The sequence below is a fragment of the Thermobia domestica genome, chromosome 6 (genome assembly GCF_964235325.1).
Source record: "Thermobia domestica chromosome 6, izTheDome1.hap1.1, whole genome shotgun sequence".
Lineage (NCBI taxonomy): Eukaryota > Metazoa > Arthropoda > Insecta > Zygentoma > Lepismatidae > Thermobia > Thermobia domestica.
The window spans coordinates 207,348,695-207,365,798 of NC_137459.1; positions in this window are offsets into that span (position 1 = coordinate 207,348,695).

Genomic DNA, 17,104 nt, shown 5'->3' on the forward strand with positions numbered 1-17,104 from the left:
AACAGTAAACTGCTTTCACGAAAGACAAAAGAAGGTGTGCAAAGGCATACAAAACGGTCGAGTGGTTTGGGTCGATACACTATCAATCACATGTTTGTGTGTTCAAACCCGGTAGCAAGTTGTTTCTTTTTTAAGTGTCTTCCTATTTTCATCCAGAGGCTGAAAATATTTCTTTGATTAACTCATTGAAAACTTTTGTTTCAAATTCGATTAGAATGGAACATTATATGAATTGCGAATCTTAAATCCATAGCTAAAAAAATGAAGTATACTCACTACTCTATTATCCTCTGATTTGTAACGAGAAACTATTTATAAACAGTGGTGACTTCAGAAAATTATCCTCGGGGGGAATTTCAATATGCGGGTGGAGGGCAAACATTGATAGTTCACATGGAGCACGATCGAATATATGGTCCTGAAGGCGGAAATTTCTTAGCTCGAGAGGGGTCTCAAATTCTCCCTCAGATCACGTCCTGAAAGCATCATTGCTTAAAAGCTTTTCGTAACAAATATAATATTACACTTGTTTCTCGTTCTACATTTAGAATTGGTAAAATCATAACTTATAGAGGATTATAATAAAAGCATAAAAATTACAATACCAATCATGTATAAATTATCCTGTAAGTTACCAACTTTGGGTCAGATTAAAACTCAAATATTTGTTTTCGGATTGCACTTAGAAGTAAGTCCTCTCTATATAATCCTGATTGGAAAGCCATGTTTAAGACAAATTAATTAATCAATATTTATACGAATATTTTTTTTATTTTACTATTTTTACTATTCAATATTATATACACTTCATTTCCAAAATCAAAATCTCGAAAATGAATATTGTACGAGTGCAGATTCGCAAATAAATGATTATTTATCATATATATTGGTCTCTATTCGAAATTCTATTTAATCGAATCCGACAGGAACACAGACAGAAATATCGAGAGCAGGTGAAAAAAAAGAGAAAAAAGAGCGTTGTACCCGGCGGGGACTCGAAGTAAGTTCGAATGATGCTTTATAATCCGAACGCCTTAGACCACTTGGCTATGATAACAACTAGTGATTATAGCAAAGGCTTCGAGTAGTATTTCTTATTACAGTATAACATTTTCTATTGCCTAAAATTTAAATCTAATTTACTTTGATATAATATATCTATTAATTTGTTTCCTGAACGTTTTCGTTACTGTGATGAATGATGTATGTTGTTGATGTAGATTCTATTACTCGTTCTTTCGTAAATATTATAGAAAGTATCAGGGTTATTTATGATCTTTTATGGAACTTGACTGGCGCATGCGCAGTACACAGACAATTCAATTGTAAGGCGAGGAAGGAAACGCTAACACACTATTAGGATGTTTCCCTCGCAAGCAGTAGTTCCCAACCGAGGGATGTCGGGACGCACTTCCTCTCCCTGGGGTGGCGTGAAGGGTTTACGAAGTCCCTTCGTTGTCTCATATTTCTTGAATGATTATACACAATATCCAGTCACATCTTCTACACATTTGGAAGTGATAAATCGTAGTATAAATAAACCGTCCTCCACACACAGTGATTGTTGCTTTTCCAAGATTATAAACTGAAACACTTTTTATTTCAATAGAATATAAAACTTTCAATGGGAGGGGTTACAACCCCCTCAACCCCCTGGGTCTTCGATATGTTACCGCCTAAACTATAACTTTCAAGTTAGAATCGAAAAATGGAGACATGTGACCTACTAAATATATTTTTAGTTCATTATACATTTTCATAAATAAAATATCCACAATTACAATGACAGTAAATGCTAAGTAATTATTGTAAATCTTTGTACTTTCATTTTCCCTCTTTCTTCTCAACTGAGCTTTAAAAATGTAAAAATGGGAGGTTAAGAACTTCAAATATTACGTATATTTTAGCGTATTACGAAATTATATTTAATAGAATCCGGCAGGAAAACAAACAGAAACGTCAAGAAGAGGTAAAACCAAATTGTATTGTGGTGGGATTCGAACTACCCTTGAATGGCGCCTCAAAATCTCTAGCCGCATGCCTTAGTCCACTCGGCTAATGTGACAAGTTGAAAACATAGTAAGCGTGTGTCATGTTTAATCTTTTGTTACAGCATGAAATTTATTTTGTATTCTCTGAAGTTTAAGTCTATTTTGGCCTGATGTAATAGTCTGTTGAAATTGTTTTATGTTTACGGTATTCTTTACTTTGACGAATGATGTTGTTAATATAAGTTCTATTACATATTCGTTCATAAATATTACAGCAATTGTCAGGATTATTTATGATCTTTCATAAAAATTGACTGGTGCATGCGCAGTAAAAACAGAAAGATGCACTTTACCGACATTTGTCATACACGCCAGAGCGCAAATTTCTAACAGGTTCTCAAAATGCCTCGCTCTAAAGGTTGTGGAGAACTGTCTGTTGCTCTGAGAGGAGAAATCATAGGCCGAGCAAAAATGGGACAAACTGTGCCTCAGATTGCTAGAGATCTGGGATGTGACAAGAAAACGGTCAAGAAATGGGTTCAGCGACATGAAGAAGGTGGTGAATGGTTCAGGTCTCGGTCAAGAAGTGGAAGGCCAAAAGTGACAACTGCAGCTCAAGATCAAGCTTTAGTTACAGAAGTAATCAACAGACCTCTACGCCACACGTCAATCCTCTTGGACAAAGCCAGAGAATGTAATTGTTCTCACGAAACAATAAGAAGAAGATTATTGGGGACTGGTCTACACTGTTCAAAACCCGCTAGGAAGACTCTCCTGACTGAAACTCACAAGGCCAGACGAATGGAATGGGCACAGAATAACATAACCCAACCTCCGTCATATTGGGACTTAGTCATCTGGACCGACAAGAAGGTTTTCAAGTCTAACCAACAAGGCAGAGTTATATTGTATAGGCCGCGCGGAACCAGGTATGCTGAACAAAATATTATCAGAATATTATATTATATTCTTGTTCAGGACGAATATCAGCACACTTTTGGGGATACATGACGGCTGCTGGTCCTGGAGATTTGGTTGCGGTGCCTGAGAGAATGAACAGCAGTGTTTACATTAATATCCTCGAAAACGCGTTGTTACCGTCCTTAGAAAGAAACTTCCCCGAACAGGAAGAATATATATTTATGCATGACAACAGTGCTGTTCACACTTGTGGCTAACATTTGTGGCAAACACGAAAGTGGCTAAGTGAACATCCAGAGTTAATTTGTGTTGAGTGGCCCCCTCTATCCCCAGATTTGAACCCAATTGAACATCTGTGGGCCTACATGGTGCAACAATGGGAAGAGAGACGTGAAGACAGAGACCAAACGTTTCTTCAAAATCATGTTATGGAACTGTGGCAACATTTTCGTGACAGACCGTCGTATTGCTCGAGACTTGTGTCTAGTATCCCCTCCAGACTTCAAGAAGTTACTGACTCTGGAGGTGACTACACGAAGTACTAGTGTGTTATTTTTTGTGTAAACATTTATTTATTATATTTTTTCAAGAGCAATACTTTCGTTCTTCATTCTTTTCCTTTGCTTGTTTACTAATTAGTTCGCTAAAACGTTAAGGAAGAGTAGCATATCTTCAAAAAGTATTTGTGAATTTACTTTGAACGTTTCTAAGAATACATTTACTTTTTTTTCTTACTCTATAATGCCCAATATTACTTTCATTTCAGTTAATTAATAACTTTATTTCGTATCTCGGATAAAAGTATTATTGTCTTTTTAACAATATTTTTCCTTTTGATTGTGTAATTTCTAGTTTCATTGAATTATCTCAATTCGAATGAATAAATCACATTTTGTTTATTGTCCCTTTCTTAGCTAAGTTCGAATTCGAGAACAATGTGGTGTAATATATGTTCTTTATTCTTCATAATGTGCAGTAATGACAATATTAATTATTTTTCATGAGTCCAGTTGATTAGTGAGAACTTGGACAAACATTAACCTGGTGATTCTTTACGCAATGACAAGCGTAAAATACATTTTAGCTGTTCTTTATACTTCACAGCGATGAAACATTCTAACAGTGTGTTAGCGTTTTCTTCCTCGCCTTACAATTGAACTGTCTGTGTACTGGGCATGCGCCAGTCAATTTCCATGAAAGATCATAAATAACCCTGATACTTTCTACAATATTTACGAAAGAACGTGTAATAGAATCTACATCAACAACATACATCATTCACCAAAGTAACGAAAACGTGTTCATGTAACAAATTAATAGATATATTATATCAAAGTAAATTATGTTTAAATTTTAGGCAATAGAAAATGTTATTCTGTAATAAGAACTACTACTCGAAGCCTTTGCTACAATCACTAGTTGTTATCATAGCCGAGTGGTCTAAGGCGTTCGGATTATAAAGCATCATTCGAACTTACTTCGAGTCCCCGCCGGGTACAACGCTCTTTTTTCTCTTTTTTTTTCACCTGCTCTCGATATTTCTGTCTGTGTTCCTGTCGGATTCGATTAAATAGAATTTCGAATAGAGACCAATATATATGATAAATAATCATTTATTTGCGAATCTGCACTCGTACAATATTCATTTTCGAGATTTTGATTTTGGAAATGAAGTGTATATAATATTGAATAGTAAAAATAGTAAAATAAAAAAATATTCGTATAAATATTGATTAATTAATTTGTCTTAAACATGGCTTTCCAATCAGGATTATATAGGGAGGACTTACTTCTAAGTGCAATCCGAAAACAAATATTTGAGTTTTAATCTGACCCAAAGTTGGTAACTTACAGGATAATTTATACATGATTGGTATTGTAATTTTTATGCTTTTATTATAATCCTCTATAAGTTATGATTTTACCAATTCTAAATGTAGAACGAGAAACAAGTGTAATATTATATTTGTTACGAAAAGCTTTTAAGCAATGATGCTTTCAGGACGTGATCTGAGGGAGAATATGAGACCCCTCTCGAGCTAAGAAATTTCCGCCTTCAGGACCATATATTCGATCGTGCTCCATGTGAACTATCAATGTTTGCCCTCCACCCGCATATTGAAATTCCCCCCGAGGATAATTTTCTGAAGTCACCACTGTTTATAAATAGTTTCTCGTTACAAATCAGAGGATAATAGAGTAGTGAGTATACTTCATTTTTTTAGCTATGGATTTAAGATTCGCAATTCATATAATGTTCCATTCTAATCGAATTTGAAACAAAAGTTTTCAATGAGTTAATCAAAGAAATATTTTCAGCCTCTGGATGAAAATAGGAAGACACTTAAAAAAGAAACAACTTGCTACCGGGTTTGAACACACAAACATGTGATTGATGGTGTATCGACCCAAACCACTCGACCGTTTTGTATGCCTTTGCACACCTTCTTTTGTCTTTCGTGAAAGCAGTTTACTGTTCCATACTCGATTTTGTTAATTCCGATACGACTATGAGTTCTCAGTAACTATTTGCAGGTTACAGCTCTTGCAATGTATAAAAGTGTTTTTAGAATAAATCACAATCAATATTATGTCCTAATAACATACGTAAAACAGGTTGAATTCGTGAAATGATTGAGGTTGGACTGAGCGTAAATGTTTTCATATTTAGGAGCCTGGATATGCTTAACGTGGGGATTTAATTTTGTGAAATTTGGTACCATACTTTGGAAACGACATAAATATTAACAAATTGGATACGATGCAATAAATGAAGACGACGCTGAGAATACAACAGGTGATGGATCTCGGTTAAGAAATGACCAAATTTCATCATACAAAGAGTTACGGTTTGACGTAAATTGGATACCTAAAATCCACAAAGAGGCGCCAAATGATATTTGTGAGGTTCCGGTGTCGAGAGTGGGTAAACGAAAATCATTGAATTCGAGTAGCTGGGAGCCACGGTGGCTCACTGGTAGAGCGTTCACGTCTGGTGCCACGGTGGCTCACTGGTAGAGCGTTCACCTCTGGGTTCGATCCCAGCCCCCGCCAAGTGAACTTTGTGGTGGACAAACACCGTGTGCGTGGGTTTTCTCGGGATTATCCCGTTTCCTCCAACTTTCTTCATTCCATCATTTCATTCATTACTAATCATCACCGTCTCCTTTAGCCTAACCGGCATAACTGTGGGATGTAAAACTCAAAAATTTAATTTCATTTCATTTTCGAGTAGCTGCACTGAGAAAAATCCATTATCCGGACAGCGGTATATTGTACAAATACAAGGATTCGTTATGTTTACTAAGGAAATCTGTACTTAGCGTACTTTATCCATATGCTACAGAGGTACTGCCTTTTACCCGCTTAGATGTTATGCCATGTCGCTGCAGGATGTCTGGCATCTAACAATCTTCCGTATTTTATATACGTATACGTATGTTAAATACTTCAGCTATATGTTATATACGTCCAGCTGTGTGTGAGATCCAGGCCGCCTATAGACACTCTTTCTTTCGAAATGGCTGACGTCATTGAACTACCGTCTTTTGCTTGCAAAACGAGGTTGTTTACAAACGGAAAAGAGAGGAAGGAAACAAAAGCCTGGGTAAGTACAATAGTTAACTATTACTTTAGTTAAATATTCCATTAATTATATATTCTTTTAGTGTAACTTGCTTTAATATAGTACTAAGTAAGTAATATAGTTTGTGACTACAATTCCTACTATTATAATTCGTTAATGATTGAGGAGAATGGAATGGGTGAATCTGAATTTTGAGAAATCTTTGAATATTAATGGTTTGAAACATTTTACGTTACAAGGTAGCAAAATGAATGTTATGTGTTTATTCATTCCGTTTTATATGTGACGATTTATTACTTGGTGCAGAGTTACTACAGGACTGCTTAACATAATTGCTAATAAACCGTTTTCAGCGCGAAAATTCCCTTGTGTAGTGAAGATTTAGGATTTAGATTTCTGGGCTTTCGGCATCAATGGCCTTGATAGCCCGTCACATATGAGGGATGACTTCCCTCGGTGAGTACACTATCCGGGGAAAGGAAGGGAAGAAAGGATTGGGGAAGGAAGAAAACGGTCTGGGACCTATATGTTAGGTACCACTCCGGCATTTGCCTGCTGTGAATGAGGAAAACCCAAGGAAACCTCATTCAGGATAGCTGGACTTAAAATCTTTTGATACTTTTTCGACCGAGTTCCCCCACCGGGATCGAACCCGGGACCGTTCGCACCGAAGGCGAGAGCGTTAGCGACTACGCTACGCGGGGCCACTTGTGTAGTCTAGAAAACTCATTTTTACTAGGATATTTGCAAGATTTTTTTTTCTTGCTTTTAGTTTAACGCCCCATGATTGTACATCAATGTAAAGGCCAACATACACTAGCGTATTTTCAGCGCGCATTTTCGGTCCGTAAAATGATGTCGTAAATTTCGGTCCGTAAGTTGGCCCATACACCTAGCGTAAAAATAGGCGCGTAAAAGAAGAAGAAAAAGAAGCGGTCAGTTTTCGCTCTTCCTTTTGCCTGTTGTTTCAGCACGCGGTCGTTTTCCAGTTTGCTCAAGTTGTTTGAACAGGACAGATCTATGTTTTAAATGCAGGTCCTATAAACATTATGCTATTAAGGAAACGAATAAAAAGAAAGAACAAAACAATAGAAACATTTGGACTAGCAAGTGATATTCAATGTAGGAGTACTTTTTATTTCTTTTCATAGTATCGGAATGGGAAAATTCCCATAGAATGTTTTAACAAAGTTAAATCAGACAGACTTAAAAAAAAAGAAAGAAAGAACGAAAGAAAAACAAAAGCTAAATCCATGATTTTGCGAAAGCAGTAATTCAATTTAATAAATTTTCTCACTAAATTTGTTAGATTTCTCGAATAAATAAATAAATAAATAAATCTACCCTCTGTGGCGTAACATATGTCATGGAACCAGGGCCTACCATCCAGCTTGTGCCACTCATGCCTTTAGGGCAGGGTGCGAATCCCGGGGCGGAATTTCCTTCTATTTTGTTTTAATCCCTTCCAAGAGCAACAAATTGAAACATTGGTCCCTCACAAAGCAATCAACTATCTCCTGTTAGGAACTATTTTATCCGCCTTCAAATATACACAACCTAATTCGCGCACTGCTATTGGGTAATATATGCTTAGCACATCTGCTGCTCTTGTAGATTCTAGTCCTTAATGAAAGGGTCAACAAAAAGAAGGAAAGTCAACCGTCTGCAAGTACAAACAAACCAAGTTTTAATTTCGAAGTGTGACTTGACAAGCTATTTAAAAGTGACAAAGAATATCTAGAATAATTAAAATTTTTAAATTAAGAAAACGAATTAACACTTAATCTGGGATATAACATAACCAAATGAAAACAATATCAATTGTATTGTTGTACTTTACTAATATGAAATGCAGCAACTAATTCACTCTCCTGTTTTCTTTCACAATCTTTGAAGCATAGCATTCGTTCTAACAGTGACGATATTAATGCACCATGCTACATTACATTGGATAGTACATTTGCTCATAATAATAAGTTTTTGAAAGTTAAAATATCTTTTTAAGATAAAAAATACTTTACCTTAAATACAACTATTTTTAAAATATATAAATGCTTGTGTTATCCCTTATCCATTTAGCAACTGTAGAATAGATTGCTTTATATTTAGAATAGTTCTCATCAGAGTCGTAGCTAAGTTGGGGGGCCAGCGGGGCGGTTGCCCCGGGCGCTGATAGCAAGAAGGTGCCGAAGAAGCAAGAAGAAAGGAAAGTATTGGAAATGAAAATAGATTTGTTAAAAATTTTCTTGCTCGCTACTCCCGCAATCCAAATGTTTCAATAAGAGTTAGAACAAGTTTTTACTTATTACTTTTTTTTTAAAAAAAGCTATTATATATGATTTCTTAATGACGGAGTGACATACATGCTGCCAAGTAATTTGTACTAATGTGTTACTGAATATAGTAACAATTAACTGTCACGTAAAGTAATTAAAATGCTAATAAAAGGACAAGTGTCATTCATTTGGGGTATTTATTAAAACCGTTATCTTAGATGATAATAATATAGAAACAAATAATATTACAAGATTATGATATAAGACATAAGAAGTATAGTGGTTGGAATCATATCAAGGAAAAATCCCTGGTTCTCTCGTGTGTTTTTAAATGTTACGTAGTCCTCCTTTCACGACAATATGTCATGCAAAAGTTCATTAGCACAGTGCATACTCACGAACTCAGGCCTCCCTTCACAACTGTCAGTCCTGGTTGGTTCATCCTGGATGCAGATTAAATATACCAAACTACACTATTAGCGGGTGCAGGTCGAATGAATCAATATTGTTTTAAAACGCCAGGTTTTATATTATCACAAAAACTATTTTGGATTTAGAAAGGCACTGTTTATGCTGGTTTCTTTTTATAATATGGAAAATAAGTTTTTTTTTTTTCAATTTCTTTCAAAATAATCACCTTAAAAGTTTTTATTTAATATATTTTGATACCATCACCTTGAATATACTTTGATACCATCACTTTAAAAGTTTTTATCTAATATATTTTGATGCCACTGAAAAATCCGTTTGCGTACTAGTTCTTTTGTAACAATGTCATAGAACGTGTTGATTTTTCTTTTCCGTGGTTGGATCATATTGTTAATCTTGTTCTTTAATAAAACTTTCACAAAGGAGACATCACAAAGTATATGCGTGTATAATAATTTTAAACTTTTTATCGTTTAATGTTTTTGGGAATATAATACAAGTAATGACTTACAGTGTAAACAAGAGCGTTTTCAAAATCAGAAACGGTCACAGTCTTAAATACGTACGTATTCGGCACTTTGATGATGATGAGTTTGGTCAGTTAATCACGTTTTTCTAACCAATCGTTTTAATCATGACTGTGAGAATAAAGGTATGAAAAATGAAAGGAGTGAAGAGACACACAAGTTGTTGTTTGCGCGGGAATATTAAAAATGAAGGTAAAAAAGGAGAATAATAACGTTCTTGAATTTGAAACAGTTGTAGTATAGGGGCTTAATGGGTCAGAACTTTACTCCACGAATTTCGTCTTTTTCAAAGACTGATCGCTACCAGTGTGTGTGTGTTTTTTTATTATTATTATTTCATTGACATATGAAATGCTTCCAATTTAAAGAAATTTATTGGGATCATTTCTCCATTAACTATTTGTATCGCCAGGATTCTTTTTTGTGCTTACGTATCTAGTTGTGTGATATTTTTTTTATTTATCTACATACATACAAAATACACACACGCATATTATATATATATATAATATATATATATATATATATATATATATATATATATATATATATATATATAATATATATAATATATATATATATATATATATATATATATATATATATATATATATATATATATATATATATATATATTGTGTGTGTGTGTATTTTAATATTTTAATTAATAAAAGTAACCTTAAATTCAGAATTTTCAGTCATTAAGAAATTAAGTAAGTACTATAATTTTAAACATACACTATGTGATCAAAAGTATCCGGACACCCGGCTGAAAATGACTTAGAAGTTCGTGGCGTCCTCCATCGGTACTGCTGGAATTCAATATGGTGTTGGCCCACCCTTAGCCTTGATAACAGCTTCCACCCTTGCAGGCATACTTTCAATCAATGCTGGAAGGTTTCTTGGGGAATGGCAGCCCATTCTTCACGGAGTACTGAACCGAGGAGAGGTATCGATGTAGGTTGGTGAGGCCTGGCACAGTCGGCGTTCCAAAACACCCCAAAGGTATTCTATAGGATTCAAGTCAGGACTCTGTGCAGGCCAGTCCATCACAGGGATGTTGTGTAACCACTCCGCCACAGGCCATGCAGTATGAACAGGTGCTCGATCGTGTTGAAAGATGCAATCGCCATCCCCGAATTGCTCTTCAACAGTGGGGAGCAAGAAGGTGCTTAAAACATCAATGTAAGTCTGCGCTGTGAGAGTGCCACGCAAAACAAGGGGTGCAAGCCCCCTCCAAGAAAAACACGACCACACAATAACATCATCACCTCCGAATTTTACTGTTGGCACTACACGTGCTGACAGATGACGTTTACCGGGCATTCGCTATACCCACACCCTGCCATCGGATGGCCACATTGTGTACCGTGATTCGTCACTCCACATAACGTTTTTCCACTGTTCAATCGTCCAATGTTTACGCTCCTGACACCAAGCGAGGTATTTACCGGCGTGATGTGTGGCTTATGAGCAGCCACTCGACCATGAAATCCAAGTTTTTTCTCACCTCACGCCTAACTGTCATAGTATTTGGAGTGGATCCTGATGCAGTTTGGAATTCCTGTCTGATGGTCTGGATAGATGTATGTCTATTACACTTTACGACTCTCTTCAACAGTCGACGGTCTCTCTGTCAACAGACGAGGTCGGCCTGTACGCTTTTGTGCTGCACGTGTCCCTTCACGTTTCTACTTCACTATCACATCAGACACAGTGGACCTAGGGATGTTTAGTAGTGTGGAAATCTCGCGTACAGACTTCTGACACAAGTGACACCCAATCACCTGACCACGTTCGAAGTCCGTGAGTTCCGCGGAGCGCTCCATTCTCCTTTCTCACGATGTCTAATGACTACTGAGGTCGCTGATAATGAGTACCTGGCAGTAGGTGGCAGCACAATGTACCTACTATGAAAAACGTATATTTTTTGGGTGTCCGGATACTTTTGATCACATAGTGTATGTAGTAGCCAAACTACATTTTGGATTTCAAGTACGAACATTAAACATATTCTTTACCTCCATCGATCAATATTAAGGAATTCGCAAAGAAGGTCTCTTCAGAGTTTCCGTTACATTTCACAAAATATTTTTGACCGTAAAACGATCAAAATTAAAATAATCTTTATGTGGTCACATACAGAATCATATTCCGAAAGTTTACAATTATTACTGGAAATTGATGCTGTTACCCATTTCGAACATTTTTAAATCACATAGTTTCTAAGTATTAAAATTTCATTTCTTATATATAGTATGAAACGTAAAAAGTTGTAAATTTTTATAACTTTTCTCAAAGTGGATTTATGTACAGCAAAGGCAGTTTTGTAAGTTTAACAAAAAGTCCAAAATAAGCCTCTTGAAAACAGCTTTAATTTGTAAAAGAATAGAGAATGATCACTTTCGGTTGTTCCAATAGTCTGTGGAAGCAGCATGATAAAAATTCAACGTAGCATAACAAGAACAACTGTTTCTCTTATTTGTAAATAAATAAATAAATAAATAAATAAAGGAAGCTTGATAAGGTTTTTGTAGGGGCGCCGAATTCTACTTCGCCCCTGGCGCCGAAATCTCTAGCTACGGCTCTGTTTTTCATCCACCTTCTAAACATTTGTATTGTTTACTAACACTTATCGATTCGACTGTGATATTCCTCATTATTGTAATATATATATTCGAACTTTTAATATTCTCCTTCACCGGACGCAAATTCTTATTAATTAATACACTGAGAAAAGTCCGTTATCCGGACAGCGGTATATTGTACAATTATACGGAATCATTATGTTTACTACAGAAACCTGCACGGAGCATACGTTATCCATATGCTACAGACTTTCCCGGCTTAGATGTTACATCATGCCGTTGCAGGATGTATGACATCTAACAGTCTTCCATATATCACATATGTATACGTGTGTAACATACGCCAGTTGTATGTTACATGCGTATATCTGTATGTGAGATCCTGACCACCTACATACAGTTCTTTCGTTCGTACAGAAAGTACGTTTATTCGAAACATGTATGCGGAAAGTATGTATAAAACGTATTTTTTTTTAGTTATACATTTGCTGTACGTTAAGTCATAAAACTACATGGTTTACACATGTAACCTACGTTTTTAAGTACGCCACATACATTTTTTCTGAGTATATAATTTCACATTACGCCCTATGTCCGCCTCTTATGTTAGTGTATAAGATAAAAGAAATTTACAGCATTCAATGTAAGGTCTAGTGAAAAGCTTTTGACACAGTAAGCAGACACTTTTGATCGATGAAACCAACTTTTAAATTAAAAAATGATTGATTCAAATGACTGGACCAAACCACATGTTCAAATTAAATATAACAAATTTTGTGTTTTTTTAAAAAAATAATTTAGTTAATTGTAAACACATTAATTTAAGTTGTTGGCCAATGTAATGACTATTAGTGAATATTCTAGGTTTGAACGCATCGTTGGATGATTAACAGTTAATGAAAATATAATGAAACTAATTGTAAATCTGAAGTGAAGTGATTCAAATAAAAGCGTATAGATCTAATTAAATACTACTAAAATTATTCCTCAATAAACTCTTAAAATTCACTTATATTAGGAATATTATTAACAAATGTGCTGTCCATCGGCGATTAGGGGCGTGAAGGTAATTGCTGCCCCCACTTTTTTGGCTTTACACTATAACCTAATTACATGCCCCCTTACTATTAGTAGTGTTTTGTCCCCCTTTTTAGTGTTCATACCCAATTGCCGTCACTGGTACTTTTCATTACAAGCGAATAGATCTTTGTTTTTGCGCAACTACAATTGATTACGGAATTTATCTAACGCTTGATTAAAATTATTATAGTTATTTAGTATACTAAATATTAAATTTGTCTTTAAAAAATGGTTTGCACGTGTATGTTATATAGGCACATAAGAAACTGCAAATAATAAAATGTGGAGTTGTTACAAATGATTATAACTGTTTCATGAATTTGGCGTAGCTATGATATTTGGCATATTATCACGAAGCTTTACCACAATATAGACCTTAATTTATTTAATTTCGAACTTAGTCAAATTCGGTCCAAACATTAGCTATTCACAACACTTTATTATCCAATTCAACTCAGAACTGTTAACTCATTAAAGACACTTTGAACCAAATCCATTCGTTCGTTTAAATGTATTATTATTATTATTATTATTATTATTATTATTATTATTATTATTATTATTATTATTATTATTACATTTGTTTCACAACTTATGAACCAATGATTTGAAGCAATCTATGTCGGAAGAGTTTCCATTTACTGGTTCAGAAAATAAACAGATTTGTTTTATTTTAAATTTTCATTTTTCTCGATGTTTTTAATACTCATAGTTCTTGTATTCATTGAATAAGACATATTTCACTGTAAGAAAGCGTAGTTATAAGGAATTAAGCAGAAAGTAAAAAGAAAAATGTAAACAAACTTGTATGTTACACGAAACTGAAAACAATTAAATATCAATTAATTTCGAAGCTCTAGTAGTAAAAATGGCACTAAAATAACACTATTAAGTAAGAAGTTGTGTCAATTATTATATAAATTCTCCTGACACTTATGGACATGCTACTTATAAACATAATAAAACGATTAAGTTGAGTTGATTTTGAATTTAACGTCCCTTTCACCAGCGAGGCTATATGAGACGAGACCTACTGATTGACGTGGAATCCGAACCACATGAGCTCCCTCCAGGAAGTGAACCCGGATCTCCCCCGCCAAAGACACGCACGCTAACCGTTTAGCCACAGAGGAGGTCAGTAAAATGATTGAGTTGTTCGTGAAAGAAATTATTTAAGTGTCAGATATTCATTGTTATTTAATATTTTGTGGTAATAGACCTTAAGTTAACGTTTATCTGGGAAGAATTGATAGTAACCACACCACAAAAGTTGAGAAATACTTTAATGGCATACTACAAGTTAACATGAACTATTATGAGTGTAATCCTGTTTCCTGCAAATGGGTGTCATTTCGATTTTGGTGTTAGGTATGTTCTGTTTTGAGTCTACTTAAGCTTTTCAAATAAGTGTTGGTACAGTCCCCATCATGACGAGATATAATAAAATGTTGAAAAATATTCAGCATAGCTGGTACCCTGGATTGAACTAGTTTTTAGGCTGAAAAGCAAGCACACTAAAGCAAGGAGTACAATGATTGTGCTATTTAGACTTAGTATGTGAGCATTAATGGTGAAATAGGATTATTAGGTCTATTAAATTTAAATATATGTACAATCTGAGGTTTGAAATAATTCACAAAGAAAGAAACATTAGGCCATGTATTGCGGTTTCTCACATTTTCTTTTTCACGAGTAATGTTAAGATCACGGGAAAAAAAATAGTGACTTTCTGAACCTATTTTGTTACAAGTTCTTGTAAAATTGAGAAGGTACATAAAATAACAAGCAGCAGGTGGTCGAAATAGCAAAAAAATTTCACCGAATTTCGATAGTCAAACGCAATTTTTTGCTGTTTTATCATGCAGATATCGAGATAATATCTTGAAGGTCAGGATTATTACTTTTTATTCTTAAATATACCTAGTAGGTTCCTGTAGCCTTTATGCTGGTAGTGATTTCTTTCAAAAATATTGTAGGGGTAGCGTGGGACAAAACAAAATATCAGAAAGCTGAATTTGAACATTATTTGGTGAAGTAGTGTTCTTCATAAGAGTGAAATGTAATTTATCTTTGCTACTGGGGAATTTTTATTCATATTCGACCGGAGAGAACCAAGTGAACGAGAAAGTAAGTCTGGAAGTAACATTTTATGTTGGTTGCCAGGGACGTACGCAGGGGGTGAGTCCTGGGGGTCCGGACCCCCCGAAATTTCGACTTTTGTGTAAATTTAGCCTAATTTTAGGGACAATTTTAGGAATTTTAATATAAAATACCCTCATATTGAGTTTGGATCGCTCCCGAAATAAATTCCTGCGTACTCTACTGTTGGTTACCCTAACCTTCTTTCCCTTCTCTCGCTTTCTCTCTCTTTTCTAAATAGCATGACATTTTTAGTTTGGCGGGAATTGGTCATATGCTATTAAAAGTCATGTTATACTTCTTTTTTTAATATCAGAATATGAGCAACTCTAAAGGTGTGACTTCATTTTTATAACCATCTTGACCTCTGTGTGTGTGGGGGGGGGGGGGACTAATTGTCAAATATTAAATTTAATGTTAAATTCGTAGTCGAAAGACATCATGTTCGATTGGATTGGGTTTGAATTTAGCGACCTCTCAGACAGCGAGGCTATATGAGAAGTGAGATCCAAACTGGGTGAGCTTCTGCCGAGAATCGAACAGGATGTCCTGAGCCGGAGAAGCTTACGGTGACCATATAGCCACGGAGGAGCTCTCATCATTTGCGAATTCTAATTAGAAAGTATTTGATTTAAATACCTTTTCCTCTATGTACTGAAAATTAATTATGAATTTTAATTAGGAAATAATGTCTCGTTTTGTGCAATAGAAAATATTAATTTAGCCGAAATCATGTATTGTATAGAAAGACTGAAACTAGATTGGAATGAAGAATTCTGGTGAGTCTACCAGCAAACCTCAGCAAGATTCGCGAGTACAACTCAAGAACAGGTTTTCTCTTCTGAAAACAATAAGACCAGACCAGGGAGAAGGCCGTGGAAAGGGCAAGAGACCACCTGCTGCTCGAAAACCCTTTCATCTGAGCCGTTTTTACGCGCCGTATATACGCTCGAAGTTAAAAGCAGCCAGACTTTTCTAGCGTATAAAAATTCGGTACGGGTTTTCGAGCAGCAGGTGGTCTCTTGCCCTTTCCACGGCCTTCTCCCTGGTCTGGTCTTATTGTTTTCAGAAGAGAAAACCTGTTCTTGTGTTGTCCTCGTGAATCGTTGTTGAGGTTTGCTGGTAGACTCACCAGAAATCACCATTCCAATCTAGTTTCAGCCTTTCCATACAAGATACGATTTCGGCTAAACTAATATTTCCTATTGCACAAAACGAGACATTATTTCCTAATTAAAATTCATAATTAATTTTGAGTGCACAGAGAAAAAGGTATTTAAATCCAATACTTCCTAATCTGAATTTGCAAATTATGACAGCTCCTCTGTGGCTATATAGTCAGCGTCTCGTCCTCGGTGCGGGGCGCCCTGTTCGATTCTAGGCGGGAGCTCATGCGGTTCAGGTTCTACTTCTCATATAGGCTCGCTAAACTTATTGAACCAGATGTCTTTAGACTAGGAATTTAAGATTTAATTTAATATTTGGACATTAGTTTTTTTTTTCACACAGGTAAAGGCGCATATAAAGATGAAGTCAAACCTTCAGAGTTCCCATGTTGTGATACTGA